This window comes from Lemur catta, chromosome 1 (genome assembly GCF_020740605.2).
Source record: "Lemur catta isolate mLemCat1 chromosome 1, mLemCat1.pri, whole genome shotgun sequence".
Classification (NCBI taxonomy): domain Eukaryota; kingdom Metazoa; phylum Chordata; class Mammalia; order Primates; family Lemuridae; genus Lemur; species Lemur catta.
In genome coordinates, this window is record NC_059128.1 from 270,924,174 (window position 1) to 270,942,238 (window position 18,065).

The window sequence follows — 18,065 nt, forward strand, 5'->3', positions numbered from 1 at the left end:
TGTAATATTATAGTGTGTAAAGATTGGTCTCTTATTAATAATATCCCACACCCCTTGTACTATTTGGTCAGTTATCTTTACAATGATTCTTTTATTCCCAACATGGGCAATGGGGCAGGGAGGACAGGTTAACTAAGTTGGCTCAAATGTGAAGTTAACCGAATGAACCCAATCCATATTTGGGTTAATCCATTGCATTGTTAGGTCTTGTTTTTAAATTAGGGTGCTGCCAGTCGGAGAGCACATGAGTTAGTTTCATTTACAGAAATACTCTTGCCATGGTCCTTTTCAGAAAGAACAGTATTAATGGGCTAGTGTCATATTTGTATTTATCTCAATTCATACCTGTATTTCATATCATCGTGTAATTTTCGGAAACAGTAATAGATTCCTGCTATTCTGTTCAATCTCATCCTGAAAAGGGAGACACCCACCATGGCACTGGAGATTGGCATGAGGCTGCATACCCAGCAGGTGTTTTTCCGTAAGCCATCAGCGCAGTCTTGGGTTCATTGTAGGAAAAAAATAGGCTTCATAGCCAGCTGCCTACAAACCAAAAAGAGAGGCCTCATCAGAAATCAACCATGCTGGTGGCCTGATCTAAGGCTTTTAGCTTCCAAAACTGTGAAAAAAAGATTTGTTTATTGGTTAAGCCCTCCGAACTATAGTATTTCGGCAGCCTGAGTTAACTAATACAGAGAACTTCCTTTAGCCATTCTTTTAGGATAGGTTTGCTGGTAATAAATTCTTTTAATTTTCCATCCTCAGAGAATGTCATTATTACCTTTAATGCTTAATTGGAATGTTCCTAGTACATAGACTTCTGGGTTGATATTTATTTTATTTCATCACTTAAAAATGCTGTGCCACTGATTTCTAATAAAAAAGCAAAAGTATTCAAATTGTTTTTCTCCTACAGTCAATATGTCATTTCTCCCTGGCTGCTTTTAAGATTTGTATTTGCCTTTAGTTTTCAGAAGTTTGATTATGATAAAACTTAGCACAGATTTCTCTAGATCTCTGTTGTTTATAGTTTTTCTCTGCTTCTTGAATCTGTAAGTTTATGTATTTTACCAAATTTGGAAAGTTTTTAGTCATTATTTCTTTGTATACTTTTTTTAGTCCCACCTTCTCTGTTCTCTCCTTCTGGAATTCTAATCCACTTCACTAATTCTTTCTTCTGTTTTCATCATTCTTCTGTGGAGCCCATCCACTGAGGTTTTTTTATTTGGATTATCATGCTTTTCAGTTTTAAAAATTTATTTCACTCTTTTTATCTCCTATTTCTTTGCTGAGACTTTTCACTTTTTAACTTATTCCCAGTGTGTTTGTAATTGTTTGCCAAAATCTTTTTATGATGGCTACATTTTCATGTTTTTGTCACATAATTCTACAACCTTCATTGTCTTGGTATTGGCATCTATTCATAGTCTTTTTTCTTTCAGTTAGAGATATTCTTGACCTTGGCAGGAATACCTTGAGTGATATTCTATTAAAATGTGAACATTTCTGTATTGTGAGACTCTGGATCTCATTTAAACCTATGTTCAGGTGGCTTTCTCTGCAGGTACAGGAGAAGGGTGAGGATAGAAGCCCAAGTTTGCCACATATCCTCCATTAACACTCAAATGGGGGAGGGCTCCTTATTGCTGTTGGGTGGGTATAGGACTTCCATCTCCCCACTAGACATTTGCTGATATCCTCCTGGATGGGAAGAGTAGGTGTGCTTTGTTGTTGTTCCCCACGTAGCTTCCACCGATCCCACAGGAAGGAGATTGTGGGCAATGGTGAAAGCTGACTCTCCTCTAGGCCTTCTCTGACACCACCAGAAAGTGGAGGGGTTCCTCCTTATTACTAGGTGGGGGTGAAAGTCAAAGCTCCCCCAGTGGTCTTCACTGACATCATGGGTGATGCAAGTGGGAATCATTGCCCTTAGCAGGGCTTAAAGTTACAACTTCATACTCTGCCTTCTCTGATAACACCCTAGCAAGAGTTTGGGCCACCTCTTTACAGCCTTGCAAGAATCGACATCCATGCTCCCCATTTAGCCTTTAGCTAGCTAGGGTGGGGGTGGGACAAAGATTTTTTCTGTGGTGATTGTTTACAGTAGAGCAATTATTGTCTAAAAGTTTTCCTTCTTGTTAGTTTGCCCCTTTCCTGGCACTTTGGCTTGTGTTAGGGACTTACATTTCTGCATCCTTTGGTATTTCTGGAGGTTTCCAATTTCTTTAGCTCCAAGTTTGAAATACATGAGGCAAAAAGAAAACATAGGGAACTTGTCACCATGTCACTCTTTGGGTCCCAAGGTTCTTAATTAGTCAGGCTTCTTATTTATACCTTTCAGAGTCTTCTTCTGTTTGTTATATATAAAATATCCAAGATTTTTAGTTGGACTTCTAAGGAGTATATCTACTCCATTTTTCTGGAAGCAGAAATTCCCTTAAGAGAAATTGATTTTTAAAAATGATAATTGGAGGAAACATTGACCACATCCATACATAGTTTGCATACATTAGTTAAAATAAGGACCTGGAGACATGGAAATGACACAGGGCAAATAGAATGGAATGATTTTACCGAGACAGAAAAGATCAAACCCCCGAGAAGATGACAGCTTCCTAAATCAGCATGAGCTACAGTGGTTGCAGAGGGCAGTTACGTCACTATTAACAATGAAGATTCTGGAGTCCATGGAGGGCAAAACCACCTGATCACTATCCCTTCACAAATTCTATCATCAGTGGGAACAATCAAATTCCTAGTGGCCATTGACTTGATACTGGCTTTTTACTCACTGAGATTTAGTACTAGGTTGTTTTTTTAACTGTGTTTTCACCATTTCATGAGCTGCTTACTTTAATTCTAGATGTTCAACCAGTAAGAAAGATTCATTCCTATAATTTTGGAAATACAGAAATACGTGAAACCAAAGTTAATCTAGAAACTCTCTGTAGAAATGGTAAATTAAATCAAAGGATGAACAAAATCATTACTGTGCTACGAAGCTACATAAAATTCGTCAATGGTTGCTGTTTCTGAACTCCTTTGGATAATCCATTCATGATGCTTGATGCAGTGGTGCCCTGGCTCATGGCAGGGCATGACTTAAGTGACATGAAAAAAGACTTTGGAAGTATTTATTCAGGTAATAGTTCCTGCAATTGTAATAAGAAATAGAATTAATAGAATGATGACTTTTTCCCACACAACAATCTGAGTATCAGAAATTGAAGCTTAAGTTCTCCCTAAATGGGGAAGGTTTGTTTTGTTTGTTTTGCTTCTTATGCAGAAGGAATCAGAATATATTAATATATAACTTCACACCCAAAGAAATGTGAAACCTTACTTTCCTGACAAAGAATGTCTGCTAATTAAAAATGACTGTGTTGGCATTTTAAAAATGAGACACTTTTAAAAAGAGACACTTTGCATATTGAACCCTTGCTTTGGGGAAGAGTTTGGAAAACCAAAAGCATATGGCCATTTTGTTTTTCAGAGTTGTGTTCAGTAAATGTCATCAGAGTTTCAAAATGATGAAAAAGGTCCTTGAGTACAGAAAATGAGATCCCACTTCCAGTTTTCCAAACCACAGAGATGTGAGGGAGGGGCCCTGAGGCCCATATGCAAACTGAGAGTCAGTATTAATGACACAGGGGCCAAGAAAACAGAGCCACGTTTTGTAGAATGAAGGCCAAAGACAAAAACTGGTTTACAATACTAAAATGGGTCATGTCCAATGTCAAGAAATGCTTCTAGTAATTATTTTATTGGTAATTTTTATATGCCTCTAATCATATGTCATAAGACTGAACTAAAGCAGAAAAGTCTACATTTAGTTTGTCCCTTGAGCATTGTTATGTGGATTCAAAACCAAAGCTATAAGAAGAGGAAATTCATTTGATGTTTCCATTAGTGTATCATTCAAGTTCAGTCCATTACTAAACACTTTAAATTTTGAAATACCAGCAGGTTGTAGTGGTAGGAGCACTGGACTAAGAGTCAAAGGATATGAATTTGAGTTCTTACTGCCACTGACATCACAACTCACACCTTTACTGAGTCTCACATTCCTTATTTGTAAACTAAAATGATAATAATCGCTGCTCTGAGTACCACAGGGTAGCTCCAAGGAAAAAAGAAGGATGATATTTATAAAGTGGAATTCACAATGAAGTGGTAATGAAATCTTTAAACAAGAAAACCCCTAGTAGCTATACCAGGAGACTAAAGTGGCACAAAAGTGCAAGAGGGATCATTTGTTAGTGCAAAGGAAGGGAATAGCGTGTGAAATATCTGTATAGTAGGTAGATTTCTTCATAAAGCACTCAAAGTGAAAGTTTTTTTTATTAAAAGACCCAGGAATATCTGGGTTTGTGCACATGTATGTGGGCACGTGCACATATACATACACACACATACAGACATAGGTCTGCATTCATTGAATGTTAATTAAACACTAACTGTGTTTGTCGTTGTGCTCAGTACTGGGGATAGAGGAATATAGAATTCAGATACAGTCCCTCCTTTCACAGGGCAAATGTTCTGGTGAGGAAGATAGGTATTTACAGTATAATTTCCAACAATGCGTCATGACAACATGACAAGTTGCAGACATGAGAACCATGATGATATAAATATTCTTCATTTTGGCATGAATATATTTGTGTATACATTAACCAACTTTTTTAACTTTTCTATTCCCTTACCAACTAACATAAAATGGTTAATAGTAATTAACCTGATATTTCAGTATTTAAGCCCTAGGCTATTTGCAAGGGAATGTGACTCAGCTAGAAAAGGAAAGAGAGCATCCCCCAAAGACAGCCAAAAGGACATTGTATCCTCTTCTGGTGAGATGGTTAGTATGTGTTCAATTATTAGGCAAAAACATGAGTTTGCTATGTCTTTATTTAGAAGTTAAAATGTTTGTGTTTGAACGTCAAGTTCACAAGGGCAGACTGGAGCAGCTTCATAGGGTGTCAACTTAGTTAAGCTAAAACTAGGTCTTCCATAATTCTGTTTACTCTACATTTCTGGGTTAGGGTAGGCCAAAGAACAAAGTGTACAAGGTTTGGATGGTAGAAGTGGAGCAGTGGATGTTAATCTCTGAAGGTCACTGCAGGGTACCGGGCGCCCCTGCAGCTCATACACATCGTCACTGATCTGCTGGATCATTTTGTGGTCTGGAAGCAGCCAGACCCACAGCTCTTTCAGATCCTGCTGGTGTTCTTCCTTAGCTTCAGGTGTAAGTATTTCTCCCAGGTGAAGGGCAGCTGTTTCTATTGCAGTCCACTCATATCATCAAGATTAGAGGAGGTAAGACTCTGACACTGGATCCACTCGTTCCTTATGGGTTCTAATTTGTCCTTGTGGGTTCCAGTTTGTTCTTGCTCTCTCTCCTTCTTCATGTCCAACTTTTTTCCCCTGAACTACCAGCCTTGCATACCTACAGCAACTTCAGGCCTACTCCCAGATACAGTGGCGACAGCCTTCCAAAGACTTCTTTGCCAGCTACCACAACAATGTATATTCGATTCCAACATTTTCTTCTATGGCGCCTCTGCTTCTCTGATTGAACCCTAATTGATACAATATGCTGCAGCAAAATGAGGACAGAAATATCAAAGAGGACATCAGATCAAGAACACAATAAATTCCATAACCTAGGTAATTATGATTTTTGGCCCAAGATGATAGCTGTGGAAATCAGAAAGCTACCAGTTCAGCTAGATCAGGACATGGACTTGAGTAGAAAGCTCTCTAGGCAAAAGGACTCTATACAAGGAATAGCATGACTGAGAGAGGAGATAAAATCAAGAATACGATCAAAATATAAAATTCAAAAAAATAAATCAATCATAAACTCCATGTAAAATGAACAGCTGCATAAGCAATCATGATCCACATATCAAGTTACTTGTCCAAATTAGAATAGGAAGCCAATAACCTTCTGGAGGGAAACTGGCATGGATTTTAAGGCAATAGAATGACCAAAAAAGACAGATGATATTAAGGATATGACAAAAAAAACATATGTTTTTTTTTCCTAACAAGAAAAACAAAACAAAATAAAAGCATTTAGAACTTTAGATGGAAGCAAAAAAAAAAAAAAAAAAAAAACCATGGTAAAAATATGAAGGAAACTAAAATGGATCATGATTTTGAGAACTTAGAGGAGAGTAGTAAGTAAGAATAGATTGGGCCATTCTCCTGTGGATGCCAGTGGGATTCAATGGCATCGTAGAAAAGGAGAAATAATTATATTATACCTCTTAACACTATTGTAATGGATATTTACATAGACATACAAATTTAATTTTAATACATCATTTTTCAACTTTTAAAGTCAGTCTATCTAATGTCTAGAAGACTAAATTATTAACACAAAACAGAATATACGTGGAATCTACACTGGGGAAATTAACCAAGTTGTAGAGAAGAGAACAAAGATGTGCTTTACTTGCCTTAAACTTTTGAGAAAAATGTATATCCATAAAATATAGGATGACATTTTGCGAGGTAAAGTACAGGCTGGAGTTAGGAAAATTACTCCATTAAATTATACTTTAAATCATAAAAACAATGTAGCATACAGTATAAAGCACTGATTTTCTATGTTTCTTAAAAATTTGAATTTCTTTGAAAGTGACTCAGAGAATCTTATGGACTGAATATTTGTGTGCTCCCAAAATTCATATGTTGAAGCACTAACCCTTGGTGTAGCTGTATTTGGAGATGAGGTCTCTAAACAAATAATTAAGGTTAAATGAGGTCATAAGGGTGAGGCCCTGATCCTATAGGTCTGACGCCCTTATGAGAAGAGACAGCAGGGCAAGCTCTGTCTCTTGCTCTCCACACATACACCCCAAGGAAAGGCCACGCGAGGATAAAGTGAAAAGCTGGTCATCTACAAGGCAGAAAGAGAGCCTCACCAGAAACCAAAACAAATCCACCAGCACCTTGATTTTGTAATTCTAGCCTCCAGAACTACGAAAAAATAAATTTCTATTATTTAAACCACTCAATCTATGGTATTTTGTCATGGCAGCCTGAACTGACTAAGGCAGAGACCAACAGTGGGATTAAAGAGGAGACAGAGAGAAGCTAAATGTCCCATGTTTCCAGTTCAGTCATATCAGCTCCACATTTATTTGTTTCATTAGAATTTTCCTTGTGAAAGAAAAGAATTCTAAGCCACAAACCAGAAGTCCTGAAGGAACTGAATATCAAAACCCCCTAATTGCTAAATAACTTTTGTTTCCCATTATCAACTATTAATGATCTCCCTTCATGCCACCATTTTTATACACTGTTTGACATCTTGTTTTAAAATAAATTCTAAGTTACATAAAAGTTTTTAAATAGTTACAAAGAACTCCCTTATATCCATCAGCCACATTCAACAATTATTAACATCTTGCCAAAATTTCTCACTCATGCTCTTTCTTTCTTTCTCCTTCCCTTTATCTTTTCATATATAAAATAAATAACATAGACATATAAATCTAAACCTTTGGGATTAGTTGCAAATATACTTCTTTATTCCTTAAATACTTTAATATGTATTTCCTGAGAACAAGTACATTCTCTTTTATAACCACCTTCATAAGACTCTTGGAGCTTTTTTCTTTCTCTACAACTTTTACATATTTTCTCTTGACTGTATTTGGTTAGTTTTGTTCATATCCATAAATATACACCAGGATTCTAATTGAAGTTAGCTAGGTAGAATAGGAAAGGACAGCTGTTTCCAGAAGAAACCATAGAATTCGGTTGCCATGATAGGATTATGAAAATGCTTTTGATGAAAATTCAAGCAACAATGAATATATGTGGTCTTCTTCATTTAGAGTTGTATGGAAAGCTGTGTATGTTATCTGCTTTTAGATGAAACAATAGCCCGTGCATTGTCATATCATGTACAAATAACTCGTCATTTTATTTTGTTTTCCTTGTTCTCCCTTCTAGTTCTTCGTGAAAGATATCCAAAAACTGATCTTCACTGAAAAACAACACTAAAATCAAGCAGAGGATTGTTTTGACAAAACATATTGAACTGATAAAAGACTAATTAGTATATTTGAGTTCAGGCCTCAGGACATTTTCTTCAAATGTTTTCCTTTTTATTCATAATTTAAAATGTACCTCTCTTTTATTTTGAAATATATGCTTGTTTTGGAGGGAAACTCTGGCAATATGTCAAGGAATAAGTTACATCTAAATGATTTAAATAGTGTTTACCAAGCATCTTTGGCAACTATTTTCCTCTCTTAGAGCTATACAATGTAGCAGACATAATTTACAAAGATGTCCAGTCTTAAACAGAGATGTTACAATTTTGAACTAGATTAAATTTTAAAAGTACATTTCTATCTCTTACTTTCGACTTTTTGGTGGTCTAAGTCAAAACAAAACATCCATAAAACACTAGTCTGTTCCTTTCATCTCTTAAGGTTCTTTGCTCCATTAAAGTATTATGGGTGTTTTGTATAACAGCTGTACACACATTAACTCACGGATACAGTAAGAAGCTGAGAATTTTTGAGTTGCACAATTAGGATGTAAGGAGATTCTTCAAAGACTTAGTCATAGTTCAGAGACTGAGGAATTAATACTATCTCAAAGAGAAGAAAAGAAATGAGCCCCATTTTTCTTTAAAATTAAATTGACCTTGCTATTAGAATAGGTAAAATTGTATCATATCAATTATTAATCTACAAGATGTTAGAGAATGTGTTAAAAAAAAATAATTTAACATGGGGATGTAACATGCTTACTTTATGCCTAGAGACTTGGCAGTAATGGTGATGGTAACCTTGTCCCTCACTGTCTTCCCTCACCCTAAACCATTTCCTCATCAGCCACTGATTAGAAATTCTACCAATGGAGACATATTCCTTTGTGTAAGACCCACTATGTTTGTGAGAGGTCATAGTTTTTATGCCATCAACATTAGTGACCACAGAGTTAGGCTCACAGTAAATGTTGTTTAAATGTTTTCAAATATGGAAAGAAGAGAGAAAAGTCAATAAGCCAAAGCTGAAGTCCTACTTACTGAGACCAAACCTTTTGGGCTTCGTGATGGGACTTCTGCCTCATAAAGTTATTGTGAAGCTGACCCAATGTAAAGAGAACAAAATAAATAGCACATTGTGTAGAATATTCCTCCTCCACACCAAAGAAGTCAGACGGGATATTGGTATGTATAAGTACAAATTCTCTTATGTCAATAATAAACTAAAACTCACCCATCACTTTTCTATATATGATAGTTCACACATAGATGTCATACACTGACCACTCTAAATCTATCTTTCAGACACACTTTTTTGTTAAATAAATAAATCATGCATTGACATGTCTAAATCTATCTTTCAAAGTACATTTTGTTTTACTTTCTCAGAGAGTGGCCCAAAGAGGCCCCAACTCACCAGACTTTAGGGTAAAGGACAACGCACACCATAGCTTTCTGTTACCTCTGTTCTGTGTTAAAGCAGATGCTTTAACCTGATGCTGAGGTTAAGAGACTGGGAACTGCCCACATTCCTGCCTCTGCCTCTTTGGAGAGGTTGGAGGCTAAGGGTGCAGCTGCTGATCCCAGGAAAGGGAAAATGGCCAGCTGCATTTCCCTGGTCATCAGGCAATTAGTGTGAGGCTGTTGTTCACCTCGACTGAAGCCAATTCCTGTCCCAGAAACCCTGGGCATTGTTGCACTCGGAGGCTCTCGTTCACCTAACGGATTGCCCAGGCCTGAAAGACACCACCTTCCCACACTCCAAAATTAAGGAAGTAAGAGCATTTTTCAGATCTCAGAAATTTTACCCACCTTATAGTCTCCAAGTCTATTGTTCTACTTCCAGACATTTTACTTTCAATTACATTTTCATAAACATGCACTATGAAAATTAAACAGAGGCTATCTATAGTTGTTCAATCATTGTATTCAATTTTTTGTAGTTCTGTTAATCCTAATGCTTCTGACAATCTCTGCTACAATATGAAAAAAATGTTTAAATATTTTACAGGTGGTAGTATCTGATCAGTAATCATTCATTTAACACTTTCAGATAAATTCAAGAAAGTATTCTTGTGTCATATCTATTAGAATAACTTTTATTATAGTTACATTAATTCTTAAATCCTAACATTTTGAAGGTGTTTGATCTTCACATCATAATTTTTTACTGTATTTTCTATGATTATATGGAATTTTGACATATTTGTGTAATAAATATAATTTTAGGTGAGAAAATCTGATGTCAACATACATTTTAGCCATTAGATGAAATTTCAACTAAAATAATATCTTAAAATGGATACCTGTTCAGTGTACTCTTCCTAAATTTGAATCTTAAAACCATTATTGCAACATGTTAAAAAGAAAGTCGCTTAAATTATGAGAAGAATTTACTAAATAGCACTCTAGTAACTTACTAAGGACATTTTTAATGAAGCTAATCATTAAAATTTTCACCTTTCTTTATGTAAGTTTCAGAAAGCTAGCATAATAACCTTTTCATAACATATATTTTGTTTCATTATGTATAATATCACCTTAAAATTTGTGGACATTTATGGTTTCAACAATTGCCATTATTATGTGTTGCTCTTTAGAAAATGTTTTAAATTTTATGTTAAATATCAGTAATTTAAAAAGAGCTATTCTGCCACCTTGTGTTCTGTAAAACCAGGGTAGATGCTTACTTCTGGGAAATTTCCAAGACCTTCTTGTCAACTTGAAAGTTGTAACTCTGAATCAGAATTCTAGAAGAATCAGCTCTACCCCTCCCCCTGTTTGTTGTCTCCAAGTTTGCATGAACCAATCATGGAAGCTGGTAACTTAATCTGTACCTGCACCAGAGTTAGGACTCATTCCTCAGGATTTCTAACATTCATAAAGCCAAATAACAAAACTTTAATTGAAACCATGTGTTATCTTGTTTGAAATTTTATTTTATATCTATATTATACATAGATATATTTTAGTTTGGTATGTATTTGTACATCAAGACTACTGAATTGCTAGTTGATACCCTGGACTAGAGAGATTATATTGTACTGCATATTTTAAAATAAGAACAATAAAAGAAAACAAGGTTAAATTTTTTTTAAAAAAATGGAAACTTTATGAGGTACGAAAAGTTGTATGGTTTTTTTTTTTTTAACTCAGATGATGAATAGAAGTAAACCTTCAAACTGTTGTAAAGTTATCACTCATAGGATTAGAAAACAAACAAAAATCTATTAATAACAAAGAAATAATCATTAACCTGATTGATGTGTCTCTAGTCTCATAGCGGAAAGTGCTAGGAATACACAATACATTGTTTCAGGGTTTCCAATTTGTCGTTCTTCCCTAGAAAGAGAATAGAAGATGAAATGCCATAAAAGTTGGCCTCAGTCTGTCCTTTTCTTGGTATGTAGATTACTGAACTCTTTGTATCATCCTGTTCCTTTTGTGGGTTTATTTTCAAGTGGAAGATGTAAGTGAGTCTTCACAGGACTGAACTTTGGAAGCCTATGGAAAGGCTTCTTCAGAAAGTTACATATAGGGTGGTTGGGATAGAGAAAGACCATCATTTTTTATCAGATTCTCAAAGAGGTTCATGCCTTCCCTTCCCAAAAGGATAAAAAGCATTATGAAAAAAAAATCTCCAATTTGGTTTACACAGCTCTAATCCCTGCGAGCACATCTTAAGCATTTAGATGGTATGCTACTGCCATCTTGTGTCTGGCAAGTGTTTCTTTCAGTTTCCATCTAGAGTCCTAGTGGTGTGATCAAACTCAGAAACGTCCTGAATCCAACCTGTAGGGCTCTGGAGGGATATAGGAGAACAAAACACAGGAAAATAGTCAACTTCAAGCTGTGAGTCCCTTAAAGCATCATTAGAATTCCACTATAGAAGAACTGTGATAAAGCATAAGGCTACTCATGATTAAAGATTTGTCCTTAATAGTTTTACTCTTAAATGACTCTTTTGTACTTGAGGCAGAAATTATTAATAGAACTGGCAAGAATCTCATAAGAAAGGACATCTAGATAGTAACTTTTCTACTCCTCTAAAGGCAAGTTAATATCACTACCTCACTGGGATACTACAAGGAATTTTCAAATCTTGGATTCTTAAAGTTTTCTCCAAGTTTCTGGGTATTCATCCAATGTGAACAAAACTTCAAAACTTTCTAATGTTTAGGCATTTCAACTTGAAATAAATTCAAAGACTCAAGCACAAAAAGGTATTGTAGTAGGCAAAATCAAAAGAGTTTTTCAGCATTGTGATTTCTAGTTATTTGGCCAAATTGTATGCATTGATTTCAAATAAAATTTAAGAATTAAAATTATTTTTTGTACCCAAGTGTTCACAAAGTGATTTTAATTCTTAAATATTCCCCAAATTTAAGAAATATAAGACTAATCAAGGACAGCATCAGAAAGAAAACACACAAATTCCAGCGCTAACTTGCCAATCCAGCACAGACTTTTAAATATTATCAACTAGCCGACTGCAGAGCTGGCAACCACTCTTGAGTAAAAAGTGTATTCTGGGGCTCAATGGAGAGATAAACTATTAAATTTCTTTCTCAATACTGCGACTACAAAATTATCTTAGTTACAAAGGCAATACCAGATATTATGGTGATACTAATATTTCTAGCCAACACATAATTTCTATTTAAGAGGGAGTTTGAAACAGCCCTTTGGTTAAGATGGGATTTGAGGGCTGGTTTTGAGCTGATTCTGAATAGCAAGGACGGGAATTTGTTGGCTTTGTGGGGAGGAACAGGGATTTGTTGGCTTTGTGTCACTCGATTCTGCTGCTGCCAGATTGCAAACTGCTCTTCAAGAGGAGAATTTGGTCCCATGATTTGGCACTACAGTGTAAAAAAAAATTTAAAAAGCAGGAATAATTAGGATAAAAATAAACACAAATAAAATCATCATCTCAGGATAAATTTCCTTCACATTCTATTTCTGTCTGGTGGAGGGTAGTAGGGGTCTGGGGATGTTAAGATAGATGAGTTTAATTAAAATTCTCTAACTGAAAAGTATTACTTATATTATCTGGATCAATTCACCTTTGTTTTAGTCTTCAATGCCACAGCTGGCTTCTGATATAGGGTAGGATTTCCCAAGGCATCTAAGATGTATCTCTGATAGGAACCTCAGTTATTAATAAAATAAAACATGCAAGTCTCCAGGCTGTTTCTGAGCCATTCAGTTTCTTCTAGTAACAAACATCTCTGAAGTCAGTGCCCTGTACCTGTTTTTTGGAATCGCTTGCTCCAGGGCAGGCTAGCTCTCCAAATTGGCAGAACTGTTGTTGGAATACTGCATTGTTCTGGGTTTGCCCATCTGATATGCCTATCCCAGAGGAAGAGCTGCAGGAACTGATAGAAGTTTGGAGAACCATGTTTCCTTCCACTTCATGCTTCTTGACCAATTAAAACAAAGCACAGAAGTGGAAAAATCAATAATCGCATAACAAAAGACCTCGGGCATAAAAATCTTTCATTTTGGACAGTGGAAACTTGATTTTGAGACATCCTCCTCAAAATTTGCTTAGAAATCACAAAAACAGAACTGGCAAAAGACCTCAAAAGGACATTTGAGCAGCTTCTTGCCAGTCGTACATGCCCTTTCCTTCCCTGGACACACCTGACAGCATCGATGATGTTCTCTTTGGCAACCTTTCCTGCTCTCTCACTCCAGCGGCAGCTGGTCTCTCCCCTTCTCTTCCTGATCACCCGGTTCTGTGGTTACAGCATTCTCTCCTCTCCCACTGACATTGGCTGGACTTTCACTCGAAACATTTTTTGTGCCCACAATGACCTCTGATGTTGACCTGTTACATCCTTCTGGTGACACGGTTCCCAATGAACTTCCAGTCACTGCTGCTCCTCCTTTGTCCTGATGAGTGACAATTCCTTCTCAAGACCAGTACTTCCCTTGTATCAATGCCCTGAACACCAGCCTTGAAAAAAAACAAACTTCTCAAGGATTCTTTCAGCCTATTGAGGACTTTTGGATTGTTTTCCCAGGGCCTTGACCAAGTTACATTGGCCAACACCACAAAGTGTCACATCCAAAGTGCCCATCCCTCTACTATCAATGCTATCCTGTGTCCAAGATCAAGTCTAGGCAGGTCAATTGCTTTCCAACTCAAAGCACCTTGGAGAGATTGAAATAACCTTTGACCCCACCCTGTGTGGGAATGTCAAGCCTGCAGTCCAGATAGAAAGGTCAGTTCCAGGGTTGTCTGCAATGTTTCTCCTATGAGAGTCATTAATTTTTCATGGAGATCTTAGGGACCCCTATTCCTATGCCGAAGTCTGTAAAATTTATATGCAAAACAAGCCTTCCCCTTGGGACATTTTCTTCACTTAAAACGTATAACTATAAACATGAATTGTACAATTGTACTTTTCCATGAATTTTGAAAATTGGGTTAAGGAGTGATTTTTTCTTAAATATGTCTCAAGCTCATTCCAAAGTAGTTGAATGCACATGGATATTTTCTAACCACCCTGTGTTTTTAAAGAAAATGTCTTTTGTTGTTACTTATTTACCAAAAACCACATTTTATGACTTCATATCATCTTCATCCTTTAAAGCTGACAAAAATTTGGCTCTTTCAGATTGATCCCAATATATTTCTAACTGTGGTAGCATCAAAAGCCAATATTAATTTCTTTAAAAAAATCAAAGAAAACATTTATTCTTTGTTCCCATAAAATAATTTTTTAAAATTTCTTCTCTCTTGAACTAGTATTTAAAAAAAATTAAATAAGTATTTCTACCCTTATATATGACTATGCTTTAAAAGCTTCCATGAAGTTGAACTTTTCTCATTGGCATCTATAAAAATGTATCTTGCAAATTGATTGATTATCATTTACCATCCATTTATGTCATTCTGTGTAAATGTTTATATGTGTTTATTTTGACAGTAGAGTATTTACATACTTTAAAAATTTTTGAATGGAAGCATAATAGTTGATTTCTCTGAAATGAACAAGCTAGATGCCCATCATGGCCCACTTCCCTATTGATAAAGTAAGAAACTCAAGTATGTTTTGAAGAGCATTCTAAGGGAGAAGGTATATATTTATGTGCCACTGTCTTACATTCCAACCCCATGAATTCATTCAATTGGTTGCACATCCATGTAGATATTTTTATAGTTACAAATCATTTATTTGTCATTCTGAAATCCAAGAAACTGAAAGTAGTTTATTTGTTTGTTTAATAATTCATTTGGTGGCAAAATCTGAGCTAAAGCTATGCATAGTCTTTGTTTATTTTATCCCAATTAATGCCTACATTTCACTGCAGAGGTATTAATTAGTGTATTTGATAACAAGAACAAGATGAAGGCATGTGTACCATATAATCTTTCTAAATCTAAAATTCTAAAATTTCTGAACTCTGAAACATATGTGGTCCCAAGGTTTTTAAATAAGGGATTTGGACCTATGCTGGATAGCACACTGCTTCTCAAAGGAAAAATGACCTCAAAGAAAGAGGTCATTAGACTCACTGGGTCCCTGACTGACAATAAGGTAAGCTTGAAACACCTTGCTATTTAGGGGCAAGGTAGGGTCTAGAGATGATAAAAGGAGTGGAGAGAAAAGAGAGATATAGGCTACAGGTGACAAACACTGCCTAAGTCAAGTTTTAGGACAAATTCAAAAGAAACTGCTCTAGATGATTATCCAAGAAGCAAAAGTAAGAAGCTTTTCTTCTGAACTCTTCCATCATTCTAACTGGATAATTCCCTACTTCTGTATTTAGATCTTACTGCATTTTTGTTTTCAGTAGTCAGAGGCAGAGAGTGGATTCCACTGCTTTTACAATCTTTGAAAATACAACCATGCTTTATCATATTTATTAATACATTTGAATGAACTGTTTTCCTGAACAAATTCCAAGGATACAGTTTGAGAAACTTCAGGGATTCCTTTAGAATTGCCAGACATAAAGTTTCTCATGTAAAAATAATTTTTTATAATAGTACAGCTATTATAATAAGGAAAAAAACAAATAAGTTATTAAAGTCTATAACAGTGGAAAGCCCAATGGCTGTAAAACAATACTTTTGAAATTAACTTAAATTTCTGAAAATTTGACCAAATGCATACTTTCATTTCTTATGTATTATGTACATCATATACCAGATATACTTGAAATGCTATTTGAATAATTAACTTCCTTCTGTTAGATAAACATTTGAAATACAAAATGAATAAGTTTATTAAAATCAGTAAATAACATAAATTATTCCAAGTTGTACAGAATCTACAAATATTCTGACAGATTATTTGAAATTTGCCAAAGCCTTAAGCATATATTATTAACAACCATTTTAAGAAATTGAAGCATTTTCTTATGCCTTGTTCCTCAAACATTTTCTAATTGCTGGTTTTAGTGGGAAGTTTCATATCATATACAAAAACTCCCTATCACATGTAAAAAAACCTGTAAGAAATAAACAATTCACCATAACTTGGAATCCTATAATATGGCCAATTTACTAATAACTTCAGACACATCTTTTTAAATTATATTTAGGAAAAAGAGCCTTTCAATCACAATTTGATTGGGGACATAGAGTTATAATCAAGCCTTAGCAGTACTGTGTCCCTTTTTTCAGACATAATACTTAGGATTTGATTTGATCACATTCCCAGGAATTCAGCATGGCTCGCTGTTGAGCAGAATCTTGGATTACGCTCATTGAAAGCTGGAAGGGGAAATGACCAACAAGAGATCTAACACAGAGCATATTTGCCATATGGCTTCTGACTGTTTGCCCTTTGAAGCTCAGGAAGAGAGATCTGAGATACTACAGCGATGTTTTCCCTTTGTCATGAAAGATTTGTCTAGGGAGACAGTAGAAGCCATGAATTTGACATGCTGGTCAAAATACAAGAAGTCTAAGCCAACAGATGGAAAAGAGAGGACCCGCAGCTGTTTCAAACGAGTCCCTGTGGTGCTGGGTGTCTTTCAAAGAGGACGAATCTCAGAATAAAGCCGCAAGAGTTCTTCCCATCACTAAATAGCCCTATGGGTCAAAACTCTTGAGAGATATTGTATTTATTTAAATTCTGATAGATCCTTATTCAAGCATCAAAATTTGATCAGTAATCTTTTACATAAAAGGGATAAAATCGGTGATGTATGAAAATTGGCTAATTAAAACTTCCTTTGTTTGGCCTGTTATCTCTGGAATTAATCAATAATAGTTTGTTTTTTATGTTCTATTTATTTGTTTAGATTTTTTTTCAGTTATGTGTTTGCAAAACTCTGGGATCTTTATGCTATCTTGAACCTAGGATTTTTAACATGCATAATAAAGTGCGCAACATGCAACCTCCATTTAGTTACAGTTTAACAAGCTTTAAAAATTCGATTTTGAGCCATGACTAGCAATCATTTTTTTACAAAAAAAAAAAAATAGGAAATATTAATGTGCTTACAGACCACTTTTTTTCATTCATGAGTTATTTATTTTGAGAAGAAAAGATAGTATATTCCTAAAATGTAGGGAAAGACTTTATGAATAAAAGAATGTCAATTAGAAAATTGACCCTGGTTGGTTGGTTGGTTGGTTGGTTGATTTTGGTTTTTTTATTTTGTTTTAGGCATTGAAATCATTGTCTTCCAACTATAATTCTGTCATACTGAGATGAAAGTGTTGATACTATCATATTTGAAAATTACCATCCTGATAAAATAATAAATTGGACCATATTACAATAGCACCAATATAGGTTGTTCATCACAGACAGTGGCCCATTTCAAATCTAAATGATATCAGTTAGTGCCATTGAATTAAAATGACCAAATTCCTATCTAGAGGACATATGTGATGACTTTATGGTAAATTGCCTTAAAATAAATGAACAATGACTAGAGAATCAAAACAATTTAGAGTACAAGACGTAACGTATAAGAACTAAAGATAATACACAAACTTCTTTCTTCTGTTTTTATCTGCTCTTTATGAAATACTGCTTATATGAGAACAAGTTAGGGTTGTAATGCAATATGTGAGAGTTTCTTT